A 23,031-nucleotide genomic window follows, 5' to 3' on the forward strand; every position below is an offset into this window, starting at 1 on the left:
TTGCATAATCTCATAGTCATAGGAACATGTATAAGTCATGAAGAAAGTGGTAGCAACATACTAAACGATCGGGTGCTAAGCTAACGGAATGGGTCATGTCAATCATATCATTCTCCTAATGATGTGACCCCGTTAATCAAATGACAACTCATGTCTATGGTTAGGAAACATAACCATCTTTGATCAACGAGCTAGTTAAGTAGAGGCATACTAGTGACAATCTGTTTGTCTATGTATTCACACATGTATTATGTTTTCGATTAATACAACTCTAGCATGAATAATAAACATTTATCATGATATAAGGAAATAAATAATAACTTTATTATGGCCTCTAGGGCATATTTCTTCAGTCTCCCACTTGCACTAGAGTCAATAATCTAGATTACACAGTAATGATTCTAACACCCATGGAGCCTTGGTGCTGATCATGTTTTGCTCGTGGAAGAGGCTTAGTCAATGGGTCTGCAACATTCAGATCCGTATGTATCTTGCAAATTTCTATGTCTCCCACCTGGACTAAATCCCGGATGGAATTTAAGCGTCTCTTGATGTGCTTGGTTCTCTTGTGAAATCTGGATTCCTTCGCCAAGGCAATTGCTCCAGTATTGTCACAAAAGATTTTTCATTGGACCAGATGCACTTGGTATGACACCTAGATCGGATATGAACTCCTTCATCCAGACTCTTTCATTTGCTGCTTCCGAAGCAGCTATGTACACTGCTTCACATGTAGATCTCGCCACAATGCTTTGTTTAGAACTGCACCAACTGACAGCTCCATCGTTCAATGTAAACACGTATCCGGTTTGCGATTTAGAATCGTCCGGATCAGTGTCAAAGCTTGCATCAACGTAACCGTTTACGATGAGCTCTTTGTCACCTTCATAAACGAGAAACATATCCTTAGTCCTTTTCAGGTATTTCAGGATGTTCTTGACCGCTGTCCAGTGATCCACTCATGGATTACTTTGGTACCTCCCTGCTAGACTTATAGCAAGACACACATCAGGTCTGGTGCACAGCATTGCATACATGATAGAGCCTATGGCTGAAGCATAGGGAACATCTTTAATTTTCTCTCTATCTTCTGCAGTGGTCGGGCATTGAGTCTTACTCAACCTCACACCTTGTAACACATGCAAGAACCCTTTCTTTGCTTGATCCATTTTGAACATCTTCAAAACTTTGTCATGGTATGTTCTTTGTGAAAGTCCATTTAAGCGTCTTGATCTATCTCTATAGATCTTGATGCCCAATATGTAAGCAGCTTCACCGAGGTCTTTCATTGAAAAACTCTTATTCAAGTATCCCTTTATGCTATCCAGAAATTCTATATCATTTCCAATCAACAATATGTCATCCACATATAATATTAGAAATGCTACAGAGCTCCCACTCACTTTCTTGTAAATACAGACTTCTCCAAAAGTCTGTATAAAACCAAATGCTTTGATTACACCATCAAAGCGTTTATTCCAACTCTGAGAGGCTTGCATCAGTCCATAAATGGATCGCTGGAGCTTGCACACTTTGTTAGCTCCCTTTGGATCGACAAAACCTTCCGGTTGCATCATATACAACTCTTCTTCTAGAAATCCATTCAGGAATGCAGTTTTGACATCCATTTGCCAAATTTCATAATCATAAAATGCGGCAATTGCTAACATGATTCGAACAGACTTAAGCATCGCTACGGGTGAGAAGGTCTCATCGTAGTCAATCCCTTGAACTTGTCGAAAACCTTTTGCAACAAGTCGAGCTTTGTAGACAGTAACATTACCGTCAGCGTTGGTCTTCTTCTTGAAGATCCATTTATTCTCAATTGCTTGCCGATCATCGGCCAAGTCAACCAAAGTCCATACTTTGTTCTCATACATGGATCCCATCTCAGATTTCATGGCCTCAAGCCATTTTTCGGAATCTGGGCTCACCATCGCTTCTTCATAGTTCGTAGGTTCATCATGATCTAGTAGCATGACTTCCAGAACAGGATTACCGTACCACTCTGGTGCGGATCTTACTCTGGTTGATCTACGAGGCTCAGTAGTAACTTGATCTGAAGTTCCATGATCATCATCATCAACTTCCTCACTAATTGGTGTAGGCGTTACAGAAACCGGTTTCTGTGATGAACTACTTTCCAATAGAGCAGGTACAGTTACCTCATCAAGTTCCACTTTCCTCCCACTCACTTCTTTCGAGAGAAACTCCTTCTCTAGAAAGGATCCATTCTTGGCAACGAATATCTTGCCTTCGTATCTGTGATAGAAGGTGTACCCAACAGTCTCCTTTGGGTATCCTATGAAGACACAAATCTCCGATTTGGGTTCGAGCTTATCAGGTTGAAGCTTTTTCACATAAGCATTGCAGCCCCAAACTTTCAGAAACGACAACTTTGGTTTCTTGCCAAACCACAGTTCATAAGGCGTCATCTCAACAGATTTCGATGGTGCCCTATTTAACGTGAATGCGGCCGTCTCTAAAGCATATCCCCAAAATGATAGCGGTAAATCTGTAAGAGACATCATAGATCGCACCATATCTATTAAAGTACGATTACGACATTCAGACACACCATTACGCTGTGGTGTTCCGGGTGGCGTGAGTTGCGAAACTATTCCGCATTGTTTCAAATGTAGACCAAACTCGTAACTCAAATATTCTCCTCCACGATCAGATCGTAGAAACTATATTTTCTTGTTACGATGATTTTCAACTTCACTCTGAAATTCTTTGAACTTTTCAAATGTTTCAGACTTATGCTTCATCAAGTAGATATACCCATATCTGCTTAAATCATCTGTGAAGGTGAGAAAATAACGATATCCGCCACGAACCTCAACATTCATCGGACCACATACATCTGTATGTATGATTTCCAACAAATCCGTTGCTCTCTTCATAGTTCCGGAGAACGACGTTTTAGTCATCTTGCCCATGAGGCACGGTTCGCAAGTATCAAGTGATTCATAATCAAGTGGTTCCAAAAGTCCATCAGTATGGAGTTTCTTCATGCGCTTTACACCGATATGACCTAAACGGCAGTGCCACAAATAAGTTGCACTATCATTATCAACTCTGCATCTTTTGGCTTCAACATTAGGAATATGTGTATCACTACTATCGAGATTCATCAAAAATAGACCACTCTTCAAGGGTGCATGACCATAAAAGATATTACTCATATAAATAGAACAACCATTATTCTCTGATTTAAATGAATAACCGTCTCGCATTAAACAAGATCCAGATATAATGTTCATGCTCAACGCTGGCACCAAATAACAATTATTTAGGTCTAATACTAATCTCGAAGGTAGATGTAGAGGTAGCGTGCCGACTGCAATCACATCGACTTTGGAACCATTTCCCACGCGCATCGTCACCTCGTCCTTTGCCAGTGTTCGCTTAATCCGTAGTCCCTGTTTCGAGTTGCAAATATTAGCAACATAACCAGTATCAAATACCCAGGTGCTACTGCGAGCTCTAGTAAGGTACACATCAATAACATGTATATCACATATACCTTTGTTCACCTTGCCATCCTTCTTATCCACCAAATATTTGGGGAAGTTCCGCTTCCAGTGACCAGTCTGCTTGCAGTAGAAGCACTCGGTCTCAGGCTTAGGTCCAGACTTGGGTTTCTTCTCCTGAGCAGCAACTTGCTTGCTGTTCTTCTTGAAGTTCCCGTTCTTCTTCCTTTTGCCCTTCTTGAAACTGGTGGTCTTACTGACCATCAACACTTGATGCTCCTTCTTGCTTTCTACTTCCACAGCCTTTAGCATTGCAAAGAGCTCGGGAATTGTCTTATCCATCCCTTGCATATTATAGTTCATCACGAAGCTCTTGTAGCTTGGTGGCAGTGATTGTAGAACTCTGTCAATGACACTATCAACCGGAAGATTAACTCCCAGCTGAGCCAAGTGATTATGGTACCCAGACATTCTGAGTATATGTTCACTGACAGAACTATTCTCTTCCATCTTGCAGTTGTAGAATTTATTGGAGACTTCATATCTCTCAATCCGGGCATTTGCTTGAAATATTAGCTTCAATTCTTGGAACATCTCATATGCTCCATGACGTTCAAAACGTCGTTGAAGTCTTGGTTCTAAGCCGTAAAGCATGGCACACTGAACTATCGAGTAGTCATCAGCTTTGCTCTGCCAGACGTTCTTAACGTCGTTAGTTGCATCAGCAGCAGGCCTGGCACTTAGCGGTGCTTCCAGGACGTAATTCTTCTGAGCAGCAATGAGGATAATCCTCAAGTTATGGACCCACTCCGTGTAATTGCTACCATCATCTTTCAACTTTGCTTTCTCAAGGAACGCATTAAAATTCAATGAACAATAGCACGGGCCATCTATCCACAATCAAACATAGACAAGCAAGATACTATCCGGTACTAAGTTCATGATAAATTTTTAAGTTCAATTAATCATATTACTTAAGAACTCCCACTTAGAAATACATCCCACTAATCTTCTAAGTGATCACGTGATCCAAATCAACTAAACCATAACCGATCATCACGTGAAATGGAGTAGTTTTCAATGGTGAACATCATTATGTTGATCATATCTACTATATGATTCACGCTTGACCTTTCGGTCTCAGTGTTCCGAGGCCATATCTGCATATGCTAGGCTCGTCAAGTTTAATCTGAGTATTCTGCGTGTGCAAAACTGTGGCTTGCATCCATTGTAGATGGACGTAGAGCTTATCACACCCGATCATCACTTGGTGTCTGGGCACGACGAACTTTGGCAACGGTGCATACTCAGGGAGAACACTTTTTATCTTGAAATTTAGTGAGAGATCATCTTATAATGCTACCATCAATCAAAACAAGATAAGATGCATAAAAGATAAACATCACATGCAATCAATATAAGTGATATGATATGGCCATCATTATCTTGTGCTTGTGATCTCCATCTCTGAAGCACCGTCATGATCACCATCATCACCGGCGCGACACCTTGATCTTCATCGTAGCATCGTTTGTCATCTCGCCAATCTTATGCTTCCACGACTATCGCTACCGCTTAGTGATAAAGTAAAGCATTACAGGGTGATTGTTGCATACAATAAAGCGACAACCATATGGCTCCTGCCAGTTGCCGATAACTCGGTTACAAAACATGATCATCGCATACAATAAAATTTTGCATCATGTCTTGACCATATCACATCACAACATGCCCTGCAAAAACAAGTTAGACGTCCTCTACTTTGTTGTTGCAAGTTTTACGTGGTTGCTACGGGCTTAGCAAGAACCGTTCTTACATACGCATCAAAACCACAACGATAGTTTGTTAAGTTGGTGCTGTTTTAACGTTCGCAAGGACCGGGCGTAGCCACACTCGATTCAACTAAAGTTGGAGAAACTGACACCCGCCAGCCACCTGTGTGCAAAGCACGTCGGTAGAACCAGTCTCGCGTAAGCGTACGCATAATGTCGGTCCGGGCCGCTTCATCCAACAATACCACTGAACCAAAGTATGACATGCTGGTAAGCAGTATGACTTATATCGCCCACAGCTCACTTGTGTTCTACTCGTGCATATGACATCTACGCATAAAACCTGGCTCGGATGCCACTCTTTGGGAACATAGTAATTTCAAAAAAATTCCTACGCACACGCAAGATCTTGGTGATGCACAACAACGAGAGGGGAGAGTGTTGTCCACGTACCCTCGTAGACCGAAAGCGGAAGCGTTAGCACAACGCAGTTGTTGTAGTCGTATGTCTTCATGATCCGACCGATCAAGTACCGAACGTACGACACCTCCGAGTTCAGCACATGTTTAGCCCGATGACGTCCCTCGAACTCCGATCCAGCCGAGTGTTGAGGGAGATTTTGTCAGCACGACGGTGTGGTGACGATGTTGATGTTCTACCGATGCAGGGCTTCGCCTAAGCACTGCTACAGCAATATCGAGGTGGACTATGGTGGAGGGGGGCACCGCACATGGCTAAAAGATCAAACGATCAATTGTTGTGTCAATGGGGTGCCCCCTGCCCCTGTATATAAAGGAGCAAGGGGGGGTCTCCTTGTCCTATTCAGACTTGGGGGGGCAGCCCTAGCCGCCTCTCCTCTCTTCCACCTAGGCCCACTAAGGCCCATTAAGTCCCCGGGGGTTTCCGGTAACCTCCCGGTACTCCGGTAAAATCCCGATTTCACCCGGAACACTTTCGATATCCAAACATAGGCTTCCAATATATTATCTTCATGTCTCAACCATTTCGAGACTCCTCGTCATGTCCGAGATCACATCCGGGACTCCAAACATCCTTTGGTACATCAAAACATATAAACTCATAATATAACCGTCATCGAAACATTAAGCGTGCGGACCCTACGGGTTCGAGAACTATGTAGACATGACCGAGACACGCCTCCGGTCAATAACCAATAGCGGAACCTGGATGCTCATATTGGCTCCCACATATTCTATGAAGATCTTTTATCGGTCAAACCGCATAACAGCATACGTTGTTCCCTTTGTCATCGGTATGTTACTTTCCCGAGATTTGATCATCGGTATCTCAATACCTAGTTCAATCTCGTTACCGGAAAGTCTCTTTACTCGTTCCGTAATACATCATCTTGCAACTAACTAATTAGTTGCAATGCTTGCAAGGCTTAAGTGATGTGCATTACCGAGAGGGCCCAGAGATACCTCTCTGACAATCGGAGTGACAAATCCTAATCTCGAAATATGCCAACCCAACAAGGTTGTCAGAATCGCGATTTTGAATCGGATCGGAGCCTCGATGGTAGGATCGCAAATCGTAGAATCTTCACTATCAGAATCGTAGAAACGTAGATTCTAAGAACTAAAATCGTAGAATCATAGGGGTTAGTTTGGATCGTAAAGTCGTAGAATCGTATAACAGAATCGCGATTCTGACAACTTTGCCAACAAGTACCTTCGAAGACACCTGTAGAGCACCTTTATAATCACCTAGTTACGTTGTGACGTTTGGTAGCACACAAAATGTTCCTCCGGTAAACGGGAGTTGCATAATCTCATATTCATAGGAACATGTATAAGTCATGAAGAAAGCAATAGCAACATACTAAATGATCGGTTGCTAAGCTAACGGAATGGGTCATGTCAATCATATCATTCCCCTAATGATGTGACCCCATTAATCAAATGACAACTCATGTCTATGGTTAGGAAACATAACCATCTTTGATAACGAGCTAGTTAAGTAGAGGCATACTAGTGACAATCTGTTTGTCTATGTATTCACACATGTATTATGTTTCCGATTAATACAATTCTAGCATGAATAATAAACATTTATCATGATATAAGGAAATAAATAATAACTTTATTATTGCCTCTAGGGCATATTTCCTTCAGAAGCCGCCTCGCCGCCCCTGCCACATCCGACCAGCACGCTCTTCGGACGCCGTCACACTCGTCGGACGTCGGCATGGCAGCTAGCTTGTCTGTGGGCGCCGCGACTCCCCTCGCCGGCCGTCTCCAACGTCGACACCCGCAAGCTGTTCGACAGTTTGCCAAGGTACGAAATGGACCCCGCCGACGAGTTCTTTTTCCACAATTTCCTTTGCGACTCCGACGATTCGTCGTCCGACGAGGAGGAGGAGATATTGGCTGTCGTTTTGGTCCATCACCACCTCAACAGCCAGCGGCCGTTGTTCCGTGGCTCCATTCCGGGCCACCTTCCGGCGTTGAATCACAACCAAGAGAGCGGGCATTTCCTTCTCTGGAAGGACTACTTTGATACAACAAACCCGTTGTTCAAACATCACAAATTCCGCCGCCGGTTCCGTATGAGTAGGCATGTTTTCAACCGTATTAGAGAGGGAGTGGTCGGCTATGATGACTACTTCGAGTGCAAAGAGGATGCAGTCGGCAAGATTGGTTTCTCCTCTTATCAGAAATGCACTGCCGCCATCCGAATGATTGCATACGGAGTGCCCGGTGATCTCATTGACGAGTACATCCGTATGAGCGAGTCTACATGCCTAGAGTCTCTGTATAAGTTCTGCAAGGCTGTTATTGTTGTGTTTGGCCCTGAGTACTTGAGAGAGTCGATAGCTGAAGATACAACCCATTTGTTGGTGATGAATGCCAGCAGGGCTTCCCGGGGATGCTTGACAGTATAGACTGCATGCACTGGGAGTGGAAGAACTGCCCTTCTGCTTGGCAAGGGCAGTATAAGGGACATGCCAGGGCTTGCACTATCATACTAGAGGCCGTGGCGTCTCAAGATCTCTGGATCTGGCACTCATTCTTTGGCATGGCTGGATCACACAATGATATCAACGTGCTTCAGCGCTCGCCGGTGTTTGCTAGGCTTGCAGAAGGCAACAACCCACCAATGAACTTTACTGTCAACGGGAACAACTATGACAAAGGGTACTATCTGGGTGACAGTAACTATCCTCAGTGGACCACTATTGTCAAGACAATACCCAACCCCGTTGGAGAGAAAAGGAAAAGATTTGCTCAAGAGCAAGAGAGTGCTAGAAAAGATGTCGAGCGTGCCTTTGGTGTTTTGCAATCTCGATGGGGCATCATTCGGTATCCTGCTAATACTTGGAGCATGCAGAAACTGTGGGAGGTGACGACTGCTTGTGTGATCATGCACAATATGATCGTAGAAGATGAGCGCCCGAAACGTCTGTACGATCAAGGCTTTCAGTTTCAGGGTGATAATGTTGTGCCTGAGCATGGAGTAGCAGCAACATTTGAGCAGTTCACTCAATTTCATGAAGACATGCGTGATTGGGAAACTCACGTGCAACTGTAAAATGATTTGGTTGAGCATATGTGGGCTCATGCTGGCAACCAATAAATGTATCTTCTTTTATTCGTTTGCAAAACTATGTGAAACATTTTTATTTGTATTTGGCTTGTAAAACTATACTATTTATTTGGGCTATGTGAAACATTTTCATTTGACAATATGTTGAATGCAAATCATGTAAAATGGGGCGGCCAGCCGGCCACGCCATCACATATGGGTCGACGCGTTGGGCGCGCTGCCGACCCATATCAAAAACAGGGCGGGCGGCCGACCCAAACGGACAAAAAGTGGACGAAATCGCTGTCCGTTTGGAGTTGCTCTTAGTGTGCAAACAATGTAAATTTTCTATTAGGATTTTTTTTCTATCATGAACTGTTGAGTACTCCCTCCGTTCCAAAATATAAGTCTTTCTAGAGATTCCAACAAATGATTACATATGAAGCAAAATGGATGAATCTACACTCTAAAATATGTCTATATACATTCCTATGTTGTTGTCCATTTGAAATGTCTAAAAAGACTTATATCTAGGAACGGAGGGAGTATATGTCTTGCCTATGTGGTACCAGAAAAACACGCTCGCCCCACGATGCTTTGCTGAGGGTGACACGGGCGGCGTCAAAATCCTAGCGCACCACCACCCCTCCACTACTAGGAAAATGCTTATACATAGAAGTTTAGCAATAGCGTTTGTTAGGAACCCCATGCTACTGGTAATTTGCAGTAGCGCGTGTCGCAAAGCACGCTACGCGCTGCTGTTACATGGGCCGCAGGGCCAGAACGAAAGCCCACTTAGTTGTAGTGTGCCCTGCCCACCAACGCTACAACTAGTGGGCTTAGTAGTAGCGCCGGCCCATACCTAGTGCTACTACTATACCAAAAGAAAACCTCCCCAACCACCCCCCGCGCACCCCTCACTTCGATCGATCTCCTCCTCCCGTCGCCGCCGCAGTTAGGGTTCCGCCTGATGCCACCACCGTGTGCCACCTCCCGCCGCAGGTAATGCTCACCCCCCCTCTCGCCGCCCGCGCGCTGTCGCCGACCGCCTATACCCACTCCCCCTACTGCTCCCAACTCTGCCACCTCCCCCACTCCCCCTTCTGCCCCAACCTCCGCTGCCACCCCCACTCCAATGACGGGGCCGTGGAGAGGGACGCGCTGGCCGGTGTGAATTGCACGTAGGGGTTGTAGGCTCTGTTGTTGTCTGCCGTGACGGCGACGGTCGTGGAGTGCGGTGACGAGAGAGATGTTGAGAGTGCGGTGACTAGCATTAGAGTTTATCGATGCTAGCTAGTTTGCTATGTTGGTTTGCATGTTGAGCTTAATGATCATCCCATGCTAAGTTGCTACATGTGGTTGTTAGATCCATTGATCTTATTTAATTAGTACTAATGCTAGCTTGTTGACTGATCCAAGTTTTTAGGGATTATAGCTAGCATATCGATGCTCTGCTTTAGTTGTGGTTCTTGTGTTCCTCACAGTACTTGTTTTTTATGCTATATTGAAGTTAGTGTACCACTGTTTTTTGATTGGGTTAATTCCAACATCTCTAGATCCTATTGTTAATATCACATATAAACCTGAATATATTCAGTTTGGCTTGTGTTGAGATATCTTGTTGTTTAGTTTAGGTTAGATGGCATAACACATTTGTGACTTTTGAGATGGCATAACAGTGTTTTTTGAATTTTTTTATATGCACAAGATAGACAACGAAGATTGAAAACAGTAGCATGGCAGTTCTTGTTATATGTAATGTCTGTTGCTAACCTCATATCATCTTATATGTTAATTTTAGTTACTAAGCCTGAATATTCTGTTTTTCGATTAAGATCGATGCATTGAGAACTTTATTTTATTGTTTTTCTTTCCTGTGAAATGGATCGTTCATCTTTGCTCATATTGCTTTAGGAAAATGGCGCGACCACCACCACCAACATGTTGACCGTGCAAGTCAAGGTGCACCAGCAGCCTTGCAACTGGCAAGCTGTTCGACATCTACTTCCAGCCGAGTTTTCATCATGCAGCGGTAAGAAATTATATGAAACTTGTAACAACTATTTTGTTTTTAGTGTTGGCATTAATGCATTATGTCATTTTGCTTTTTTACACAGATCGTCCCATGCAATGTGAGGTTGAAATTCAACAAGCTGACTAGAGACACCGTGACCTTTGAGGCTCCTGGGGGCCCTACACTATAAAGGTCGAGAAAGGACGCAATATATCGCAGATTGGAGGAGATGGATGGGTCCGTTTCCTCGCCTGCATGGGTATTACTGGTGGCGAGTTGATCAGCTTCTCCTTCAGAGTAGAAAGATCCAAGTTGACTGTCATTTATATCAACAAGGAGAAAGATGATGAAGATGATGAGGACCCACTTGATGAAGATGATGAGGACCCACTTCATGAATCCATCTATGCTCAAAGAATGAGGCTGAGCGAGGAGGAGGTGTGCAACCTATGGGACATAATTCCGCCACGTGATGACTTTGTCGGGGTGCCATTCGTGACCTGCCTGACAAGTACCATGGTTGATCGGCATGATATGGTATGTTATACTTACTGTAGTAATTTGACAATATATATGCTTTATTGTTATACTTACAAATGCAAATTATCCGATGATATGCTTAGTTAATCTGATGATATGCTTAGTGTAAAGTCCAATGATATGCTGTGTGGAATCTAGTCGATGATATGCTTTAGTGTAGAGTCCGATGACATGCTTATCAGTGTAGAATCCAAGGAACTGTTAATAGTGTAGACAATCCATACTTATTAGTAGAATTCATGCTTAGTAGAAATGTGTAGTACTGTGTCTTTTGATAGTATAGAAATCTATACTTAGTAGAAATATATTTGCAAGAGTATGTGCAAGGCTACTTATTAATTGATATGTTTTTCTTATTCAAAAATTGTCAAAGAGCCTATCTGTGAGTTGTGGTATCGAGCCTGATGAATAAGGTGAATACGCCTTACCGCAAGGGGCTCTGTCACCACCTGTACGTACAGCATGGACACGAACGGTCGCACACACTTAAGCTCGGTTGGGTAGAAGAGCTTCCTCGTTGGTAAGAATCTTCGTGTTGGATAGACCATCCTAATTACTATCAGGAACACCCACCGCCCAGGCTTGAGGATGATGATCGTCGTCTATATCATCTAGAACTACATATGTGTGTGTGGCTGTATGACTATACCTAGTAGAACTGCTATATATGTGTGGCTGTAAGACTACCTAGTACTGATTATCATATATGCTATATTCATATGAGGATGCATGTTGACTATATATGAGTACCTATAATGCTTAATGATATTGTATGACTATATGGTATTGCGGTGAATGATATTGTTATCTGGTATATATGAAATTGCAGTATATTGAAACGGGGTACTGTTCTACATCAATAGGAAGCAGAAAAAAATGAAAGATACAACAACAGTGCGGGGACAGAAAAGTGCTACAGCTACTTAATAGTAGAGCGTGCCAAAAAAATACTACTGATATAGTTAATAGTAGTAGCGCTGGGTTAGACCACGCTACTACTAACTGTTAGCTGTAGCACCGTAGTAGTAGCGCGGCCACCCGCACTACTGATAGCATCAAAACCCGCGTTACTACTAGGGTTTTCTCTAATAATGCTCCCATGCTATTTTCGGTCGCACATTTCAACAAGGATGGCGGCGGCGAGGATGTTGCTGATCCATTCCGGTGTGGGGGTGAGGCGGCCTTGGGAGGTGAGACGACGTCGGCTCTGCAGCAAGTTGCGCGCGGGGGTGCTACGTCCCTATCTTGATCATGTGGGTGGCGAGTGCAAGTCGGCGCTCATAGTCGGTCGTGGTGGGTGGCCCGACTATGCGGGTTGCGGGTAGATCGGAAGGTCACCATCCGCTCTTCCTCAACAATCTCCATCTTGTCGGATCTGGCTCGTACCTGCTAATGGTTGGGCCCCATAAGGTGGGGCTCAGACTGGGAGAGATCTTTTGAGGTTCCGGCTACAATGGCAACAACAGATGCGAGTATCGTCTCCCTCCTCATAGGCGTCGTTGAGGTACCTTCCCCTCTCCCTTTTTTTGTCCTCGAGTAAAAATCCATGTCTGCCTTCATTTTGTGAGAAGGGTATAAGTATTGAGAGGGGGCATGCATAAGCATTATGGCATGGTTGATGGGCGTGCGATGACAACATGGTTGAAGGGGTCTCTATTTGTGTTGCATCTGTTTGGTCCAATGTTTCTTCGCAATTTCTTTAGGGTGTTTGTCGCTTGGTTCGTGTTTGCATGCTCGCTGACTAGTGGACCCCCTCTCATGGGAGGGGATGGGAAAAGGTTCTGCTCCACCGGTTGCAGAAATACAACATGGGTGGCATGGACATGATGCCGATTCCAACGAGACTGATCTACACTCTCATCTTCGGACATGTCATTTTCTTCCTTTGTTTCTCTCTACAGCGACCTCACTCTTTAGAAGCTTCTTCTTCTCGTGACCGAATCCGTGGCCTCGTCGGTGGTGCACTCAAGTTGAGCTAGGTACACCGAGGTGCTTATGCTCGGAGACCTCCCTTTGGGGTTTCAACGTCAATTTCCATCCAAACTCGAGGGTGATCGTCTTCATCGACCGATGGTGCAACACCTCTTGGGCAATGGCATTGAGTGGTTTTTTTATGCCTGACACCCCGAGTGATGGAGATGGCATGACCTCCATTGACGTCTAGTCTCTAGTGAGATGCTTCATTCCTTGCTCCAATTTTCCGATCAATTTTGATTTCTTGGCTGAATCTAAGTTTTTTGCTACATTTTACGCCAATTGATCTTCTAGGTGTAATACGTGGGGTTATTCTTCAGCACCTTGTATCCTCTTGTTTTCTGTTTTCTGTGTTACATTGTGTTGAATGGTTGAATGTTGTAAGTGTTATTAATTTAACGTCGGGTCTAAACCTCGTTTTAAAAGGAACATGGTCTACATGTGCTCAATTCACATGTTCTTAACAATTCCCATTAAGCCTGGAAATTTACCCTTGCTGCACATCGGGATATTTCACCCCCAATCGACAATTGTTCTACGGTATTTCATTAATAATAATTTAAAAAAATATTTACAAATCAAGTGCAGAATGCAAAATTATCCAATACCAGCTCTAGGTAACATGAAAACTAATTATAAGTTCAGTTCTATCCACCTATCAATCTGTGTTGCTTTGTGGTGCTTTCGGTGCTTTTTTGGTGTTCAGAATTTTCCACAAGCTCACCAAAGCAAGGAACGGTGGAAATAACCTATATTTGACGATGATTATTCTTTTTATAGGAGGCGGTTTTTTCATCTATATCAAGGCATAGGTGGTGAATTCATCATCAATCTTAAAGCTCTGCAACTCCGAATCAGTCTCCCGTAGGCGTTGTGTGAGCATGTGCGTGAGTTTGTGTGTTTGTAATTCTATGTTGTAATCGGTGTTTCTTTCTAAATAAAAATAGTGAGAGGCGCACCGAGCCACAAAGTTACATCGCCAGGGCTGGCCAGAAAATGAAATATAAAAAAATTATTGACGGAACTGCAAAAGTTGGTGGGGGAGGAAACGTTTCGCTGCCCAATCCCACTAGGTAGGTCATGTCTTTTCGAAAAATGCTGGTACACACAGCTTTTGCTTTCAAAAATGAGCGCGCTTTGGTGGATTGGATTGGATACCACCCTAGGCATATAAGCCTCGATGTTTTTAGCTCCTCCGGTCTCCATGCTAGCGCAACCTGCATCGTCCTACACATACACAACCTAACTTGCCTACGTGATCCCATGATTTGATTCGTCGCTAGTAGGATCTCGGCCGTGTGCTCCACGTACCCTGGCTTTCTTTCTTTTCATTCAATCCTCCATGGTCCTTGCGTGATATAAAGAGGAGGAGATAGGGAGGGAGAAGAGGCCAAGAAATGCTCTTTCTCTCTCTTCTTTTCCTCATCTTTTGCTTTTGTCTTTGATCCCCATGTCGCCCACACGCTTTCTTCTCGCTCAAGCCTCTTTGGCTCTTTGCCAAGATCACTGAGAATCTATCTCGTCTCAAAAGTAGAATAATGGAATTGTGGAGCATCCCCCGACAAGGAAAATGTTGAGATCAACCGCTCAAAGCTTGGTCCATTATAGGATTTCTTTCTTTTTTACACAAGCGCAGAAATAGTAAACTGCTACTGCAGGACAACACTGTGCGCTTGATCAATAGACGTCCAAGGAATGCGCACAGAGTTCTTTGGTTAGGGTTAAATAATTAAAATTGGTTATACGTTCCATTGTAGGCACCACCCACGCTCTCTTTCTTATCTCGAATAAATCAGAACATCGACGCATGCCAACGCGCGCACACATGCATCAGTTCCGGGCCATGCCGGTTGGACGCGGACACAGCAGCCACGGAGGAGCGCAAGGGTCGTGTATCCGCCAAGCCGGCGGACCCCGTGCATCCCGCGACCTTGCCTGCCCGTTCCTTGTTCCAAATCAACAAAAGTCACATTCCAAGGCCAGCCGCACAAGTGATCTTCAGCGCGAACGCCCCCGCCAGCCGCTCCATACTCAGGCTCAATGTCTTTTTACACCGGTAATCCCACCCTTGGTCTGCGAGTTGTCAACACGCCTATCCTTTATGATCATATTATGCATGATCACACAAATTGTCATAACTTTCCATATCTTTTGAGTGATCCATGTTCTAGCAGGGTGCTGCATAATAGCCCATTGAGATTGGAGCACGCCAAAAGCACACTTCACATCCGTTATAGCACTCTCTTTGGCAAACCTAGCCCTCTTATCTTCTTGGGGCTCGGAGATTGTTTTAACAATAGTTGACCACTCAGGATAGATACCATCACCTAGGTAGTATCTCTTGTTGTATTGGTGGCCAATGCTCTCAAAGTTGACATCTGGAGAGTTGCCTTCCAAAAGCTCCGCGAACACCTAAGATCACTGAAGCACGTTGATGATATTGTAAGAACCTGCCATGCTGGAAAAAAGAGTGTCAAATCCAGAGACCTTGTGATGCCACATCTTCAAGTATTACTGTGCAAGCTTTAATATGTCCCTTATATTGCCCATTTCAAGCAAATAGACAGTTCTTTCACTCTCGCTGCATACAATATATGCTTCCAAGCATTCCCGAAAAGCCTCTCGCTTCATTGACTGCTAACAAACGGGGTGTATCTGTAGCATGTGTTCTCTAAAGTAATCCAGGCCAAACATTGCAACCACAACTTTGCAGAACCTATATAGTGCTTCAAGGCATGTGGATTCACTCATATGGACATACTCACCCACAAGTCACCGGGAATTCTGTATGCAAGCATCCGAACAATTGCCGTATATTTTTGATAAGAGGAGAAGCCAACCTTTTCAAGGACATCTTACTTGCATCTGAATTAATCATCATACCCCATCACTCCCTCCCGAATACGGCTAACAAATGTCTCGCCATCCGAAAGCGTCGCCAAAAAATCTTGGCAAAGAATAGTGGTTCTGTGAGCTCAAAATAATCATTGTAGAGTAGGCAATAGCCGTTTTCTCTGTTACGATTGAACCCCGGAGCATGGCCCGGGATCGATCCCCTAAACAATGGGTGCTGGCTCAAAATATACCCATTGTAGACCAAAGTAGCAACCACAACATCCTCATTATCGAATGATTCTTCAAACGATGAATGTGATGTTATTGTAAACAAACTCATCCGAGCTATTCGCCATGATCCTTCGGAGTGATGAATCCGTACCTCACTAAATGGAGGCGTGCGTGTAGGAGCCTCGACCCGGCAAACGGCCGAACACCTTTGGGCAGCGACGGAGGCAGGCATGGACGAGGCCCGGCCTGGGCTGGTGAAGGGCACCATCAGTGGCCCGTTCAGGCAGTAGGTTTGTCGAAGCCCGCGTATGGTTATGTGGTGGGTTCGTGGTTGGCAGGCATGTATGGTTTCCTCCCCGACATTATTTTCGAGCGGGGGTGCCAGATCAGAAATCAGATGGAGTGTCCGGGTGTTCCCCCAGCCAGATTCTTTCAACAACAATGGCTTCGTCTTTGGTAGGCTACTTTGAAGGTTCGAAAGCTGCATATTAGCGACAGAGCTGCATCAAGCTCGGTTGGAGAGGTGACCTGTCACATTTTCTCTTGATTGTTGCTACGGTGGTGTTGGAGGCAGGTGACAGGCGTTGGCGTCAAGCTCAATGGATTCTTCGGTCTTGATTGTGCTTTGTTTTCTTGGTTGATAGTCCTTTGTGCAAAAGCTAAAGTCTTCTGTCTTTTTTTTTTGGAAAAAAAGTCTTCTGTCTTTTTTAGTTTTGTTATAGGTCATGTTTATGTGGTTCGTAACTTGATCTTTATTATATGAATGAAACTTGTATTACGATGAAAAAAAACGCGTGCTCCCATCAAAGCTCACAAGGGTTGTACTTGCTGCCCAGGTCATTTTGGTGATATCCCCTCCCGCTCTGTGAAAATGACACTGGCTACATCCCCATGACCACGCGCACGGAGACGGAGTACGGATTCTAGCCTGTTGTGATTTGTCAAACGAATCCTTAGTTTTTTGACAGTCCTCTGTGTCCGTAGCCTATGTGTCTTGTTGCTGCCCGCATGATAACTGACATTAATAATTGCAGTGAAGAATGACATGGTAATCCCCAAAATTTACCCAGAGGACGTGATGCATTTCCAGAGCTCAGGAGATCTGCGTACCAATATATTAGAAGGAATTTTCTTATCCCAGGACATTTGTACCTTAAATTCTTATAGGCTGAGAAATGTACTCCATTTGTTCTAAAATGTAAGACCTATTTTTTAAAATACCAAGTAAACAAAATATGGAAACTATATTTCATGATAAATCTAATGATATTATATATATTGATAGTTTTAATGTAAAACTTCGTCAAAGCCAGAGAGTTCTGGATTTAAAAAATAATAATACTACACCTCATATATTGGAACAAAGGAAATATACTATATATTTCAGAAATATATAAACTAAATCACTTAGAGAAAGAAGTACAATTTGGAACTTCCATATGACTGTGTGCGACCGGTAAAAAAAATGACATATGCATGTACCAATAAACAGTACATGTTACAGTAACTTACATTTTGTCATTTTTGTAGAGGTCACATACTGTCATGTTTAAGTTATAAATTTTATACGCACATACCTTTAGGAAAAATACTGTGGTGAACATGCTTCCACAAACATACATTATGAATAAAATCCAAAAAATAGTAAAAAATTCAAACATTTGTAAAATTTTAGGTTATCAAATTTGGTCAACTGTTCTACTCACGTGTGACATCTGGTGAAGAAATGACACCCGTGGTATTCTTTAGCGAACAAAATAAAACTAGATCTGCAAATTACTTTAAACATCACATTTTTTATCATAAAAAAATTTCACTTATGCCTAGAATACCACGGGTGTCATTTCTTCGCGATACTTGATACTTCACATGTTAGAACTAGTTATTTTTGTGACATTATTATTATTATTTTACTATTCATAATGACTGCGGCTGAAACCATGCTGTTCAAATCACATGCATAATTTGATTCATAACTTATAAAAGCTGATAGCCCACATGTTAGAAAAACAAATTCAGAACTACTGGAACCATGTGTGGTGATTCTGTTTCCACACTCCTACATTTATATATACATGTTGGACAACTGAAGACAAGTCCAAGTTCTTGGGTTATGCATACAACTCATAAGAAGAGGCAGAAGCATTTATGTATAATTACACGTACATATGTTGATGAGATACTGTCATGCAGAAATAAGGGCAATATGAGGGCATCTCCATAATATAAGGGCATCTCCAAGACGGACCCGCAAACCACCCGCACCCCTCCGGACTATGCTGTCTGGACTGCGGAAGCCATCCAACGCGAGACTGTATCGGTCTGCGGGGTGGTCCGGACGCGTTTTCTTTCGCAAACTGGAGACAAACATGGGGAAGGTTTGCAGGAGTCCGGATACTCAAAACGTATGACTCCGACACTCCCGGCCCACCCAAAACCCTTCCCGGAGCCCACAACTTCATCCTCCCTATTTTCCTCCTTCCTTCTTTCTCTTTTGCCTTCGCCGCCGCTCCATCGCCTCGGCCGCAACGCCACACCCCTACAGGAACTCTACTTCTCTGTCACCTCCAGCGCTCTAGCAGGGCTCCATCCCGTTTCTCCTCCGTTGCCGTTCAACCCCTGTCCTTCGACCACCCGCCAGGTACCATACGTTACTGCTATGCTCACCATGACCACAATTGTTCGATGAATCACCAGAGCTAAAAACATTTTTCCCTTCTTCTTTCTAGCAATGGATTCCGATTTGGAGTACATATATAAGTAGTATGTTGATTCGTCCGACGAGGAGGAGTACTTAGGTGAGATGGTGATGCAGGCGGTCCTTGAAGACATGGAGCATGCAGAGGAGCATATTCTTAATTTCAAGGGCTCGATCAAGGGTCATCAAGTGTTCAACCGCAACAGGGCACGCAGACATTTAACACTGATGGCCGACTACTTTGCCCCTGATGCACTATTCGCTGACCATTTCGCCTGTGTTTTCGGATGCGCAAGATTGTCTTCGATCATTTGTACCATGGCGTCTGCTCCTACGATGACTACTTCATCCTGAAGAAGGACGCTGTGGGAATAATTGGCTTCCCTGGTTACCAGAAGTACGCGACCACACTCCGGATGCTTGCATATGGCACGACCGTTGATCCATGGGACGAGTACCTACAGATGTCTGAGAGCACATGAGGAGATGCCATGGTTAGGTTTGCAACTGCCATAGTCGAGGTGTTCGGACCTCAGTACCTGAGAGAACCAACTGTGGCAAACACCGAAGAGGTTCTTGGCAATCTCACAAGCAAGAGGGTGGCTATGTTTGCTTGGATCTCTTGACTGCATGCATTGAAAATGGAATAACTGCCCGAAAGCTTTACAAGGGCAAAATCAGGGTCATGTTAAGAAGCCCACCATCAATCTTGAAGCAGTTGCATCACAAGACCTTTGGATTTGGCACACTTTTTTTGGTATGCTCGGGTCTCACAATGACATCAATGTTGCAGCAATCGTCGTTGTTTGTGAGGATGATTGAAGGAAAAGCTCATCCTTGCCACTATACCATCAATGGACATGACTACAACATGGACTACTATCTGGTTGACGGTATCTATCCTCCATGGGCTATCTTTGTCAGCACCATCTCTAACCCAGTTGGCCAGAAAAAGGCTCACTTTGCCCAAATACAAGAAGCAGCTAGCTAAAAAGGATGTCGAGAGGGCATTTGGAGTTCTGCAGACCCGTTTTGCGGCTGTTCGTAGACCTGCTAAACAATGGAATCTGGAGACCTTGTGGGAGGTGATGACATGTTGTGTGATCATACATAACATGATCGTAGAGAATGAGGGTGATGATGCTGTTGTAGCTCTGAAATTTGAGAACATGGGTGATCCTATTCAATTTTCAGACCAGAATCCGGCCATATTTGGAGAGTTTATTCAAATCAACAAATTCGGTATCAACCAACTCATGAGCAGCTGAAGGAAGATCTGATTGAGTATCAGTGGGCGGTTAAAGGGGACAATAATTTTGGGATGTAATATTTGAACTTTTTTAAATTTGAACTACTGCTGCATGCGGCTATTTGAACATTTGTATCATTTGCATGCGGCTATTTGATCGTGCGGACTTAAAAAAGATGAGGAAAGGGATGTATGCGGCTATGGTTGGATGGTGGCCTCCCGCATCCGTGTCCGCAGATTGGCCCCCCTGTCTACGAACGGATACGGGAGGTAATTTAGGAGTTGTCGTTGGAGATGCCCTAAGAGCATTTTTGGCACTATTACAATGTTTCCTATTCCTTAAAGCGAGCAAATTAATCATTTGATTTTTAAGATCTCATCAGCAGGCGAGGGTTCCACCTGTCGCGCTAAAAACAAACTATTCAATTTTTGAGGAAACGAATCATCACGTCACAGGCGAAGCTACATTGAGTTTTTACTACATTTTGCAGAGCTCAACAGGAAGCAGCAGCAGCAGCAAGAATATTAATAATAAAGCCGCTCCTTCGCTGCCATCCCTTGCATCAATGCCGCCGAGAGGCAGCAGAACGTTGAAAAGCCGCATACAACTGCGCCCCGGTGCAGTGACAACAACTATACCTTGGGATCCCCTCTCTCTCTCCGTCTGAGACCAGCGCGTTGTGCCTGGGGTGCGGGCAGACTGACCATGGAAGAAGAAACAAGCATGGGAACAGAAGGGGTCGGCATTGACAAGGTACAAGTGCCCACCTGTTGCGCTCAACAAGGGAAGCGATGAGACAGAGAAATTAATAAGTACTAGCACTTTCGAGGGAGCGTATTTTTTTTCATCATGGTATTTCCCCCTTCCGCTGCAGGGCTAGCTGCTTACTGCTGTTTGATCACGGTGAAAGAATCTAGTGACTGGTCTTGAGGGAAACAAGCTAATGAGCAAGTAGAGTGGTAGATAACGCACGGGAAAGCCTTTTATCGCACTAGGATCGTCAGTCAGACAGGCAACAAGCATTCCTTCTATGCATGTGCATGTCACGGTTAAGGAGAGAGAGAGGCCAACTTTTTGAATGAATAAAAAGTGTCCGGACTCCCGAAAATGACATATAGGGGCAGTTTGAGGGTCGCGCATCGGATGCCCTTGGGGGTCATGTGTCAATAAATTAAAGTATCATTTCTTTTTAGCTAAACTACTATACATGTTGACTATTAGATTGGCTATAAAAGACATCACAACATCATATAGCCAACAACTGACTATATTGTTAGCAACACTCTTAGGGTCAGCTACTTCCCCCATACCCTCGGAGACAAAATCCTTTGACTTAAGTTACTTGACTTCGCCGTGGCTGGCGTGTAGGCCCCATCGAAAGATGGCCCACTTGTTATTCACTGATAAGTTAGGTGACTTAAGTTAGATAAACCCTCCCAAATACATAAATGGGCACACAAATGAGCACTCTTGGAGATGCCCCTAAGGGACATAAATGGGGACACAAATGATAGTTTTTCGAATTTTCGGATACTTTCAAAAAAAATAGAATTTTCCTAATTTGTATAGGATCCATAAACAAGAGGTTAGCAATTTTTTGAGAGCGTAATAAATAAGCAAGAGGTTGGTAGTAATTGATTTGGACAGTATTGAAGACCATGACGATGTAGTTTGTAGTAGCGGTACCCTCTCCGCTGTTTTAGAATGTCCTTGTTGACTTTGCCTAGTCTCTAGTATGCAATTTTTTTTCGAAAAGGTGGATAACCCCCGGCCTCTTTTTTTTTGTTTTTGAAAGTATCCCAAAATTTGAAAACTAAACAAGATGTGTAAAAAAGTGCAATCTTATGGAACAACAAATAATCTAAGGGGGTTCACCAAATTGGTAACTATATTTACCATATTTTCTAAAGATAATCATCAATATTGATGTGTTATTTTGCTCAGAAATAAAACATAGATGTGTTATTGTGAGTTTTTCAGACATTTTTGTTTCCTTTTGAATTATTACAATAACCAAGGGACAAAAAATGACCCTGTCCGTACAAGGAAAGTAGGTAAAGTTCTCAAGGGCGAACACCACTAAAGTTTCCTAGTCCGCTAATTGGCAGTTAAATGAAAGACCCTGTCAAAACATAACCATATTGTATGAGGAAATATTAGCGTTTAATCATTTTTTATCTATGATGATATCGTATTCTCTATTTTTGAATAATTACAACTCACTACCCAATTTTCCTATACATGTAAGATTTCCATGTTAACAAACCATCCGTGTATGCCACATCATCAACTTGCCATCTTGCTACCTATTTTCCCAATGCATGTGTCCCTTCCACATCAACAAAACCATGCAATCTTTACTGCTATCTCACTATAATTAATCCTCATAGATATTCACCTCATCAACCTATTTAACCACATCATCACTCTACCTATTTATAACAGTATTCTCATGGAAACGCGCGGGTTATCTTCTAGTATATCTAAATATGTGATCCCTACTAATATTTTCTCCCAACATGCAAACATGTCCACTTAAAAGGTACCGGTGGCTGCATGGGAAAATGCTTTCGTTTTTTATACTAGTTGTATAATATATATTTGGAATTCAATTTCTAAAAAAATGGAATGATTAAATAATAAATAATATATAACTTTAGTTTCAGTACTCATAATATTAATCAAAATATTCATG

The sequence above is a fragment of the Triticum aestivum genome, chromosome 7A (assembly GCF_018294505.1).
Source record: "Triticum aestivum cultivar Chinese Spring chromosome 7A, IWGSC CS RefSeq v2.1, whole genome shotgun sequence".
NCBI classification, from domain to species: domain Eukaryota; kingdom Viridiplantae; phylum Streptophyta; class Magnoliopsida; order Poales; family Poaceae; genus Triticum; species Triticum aestivum.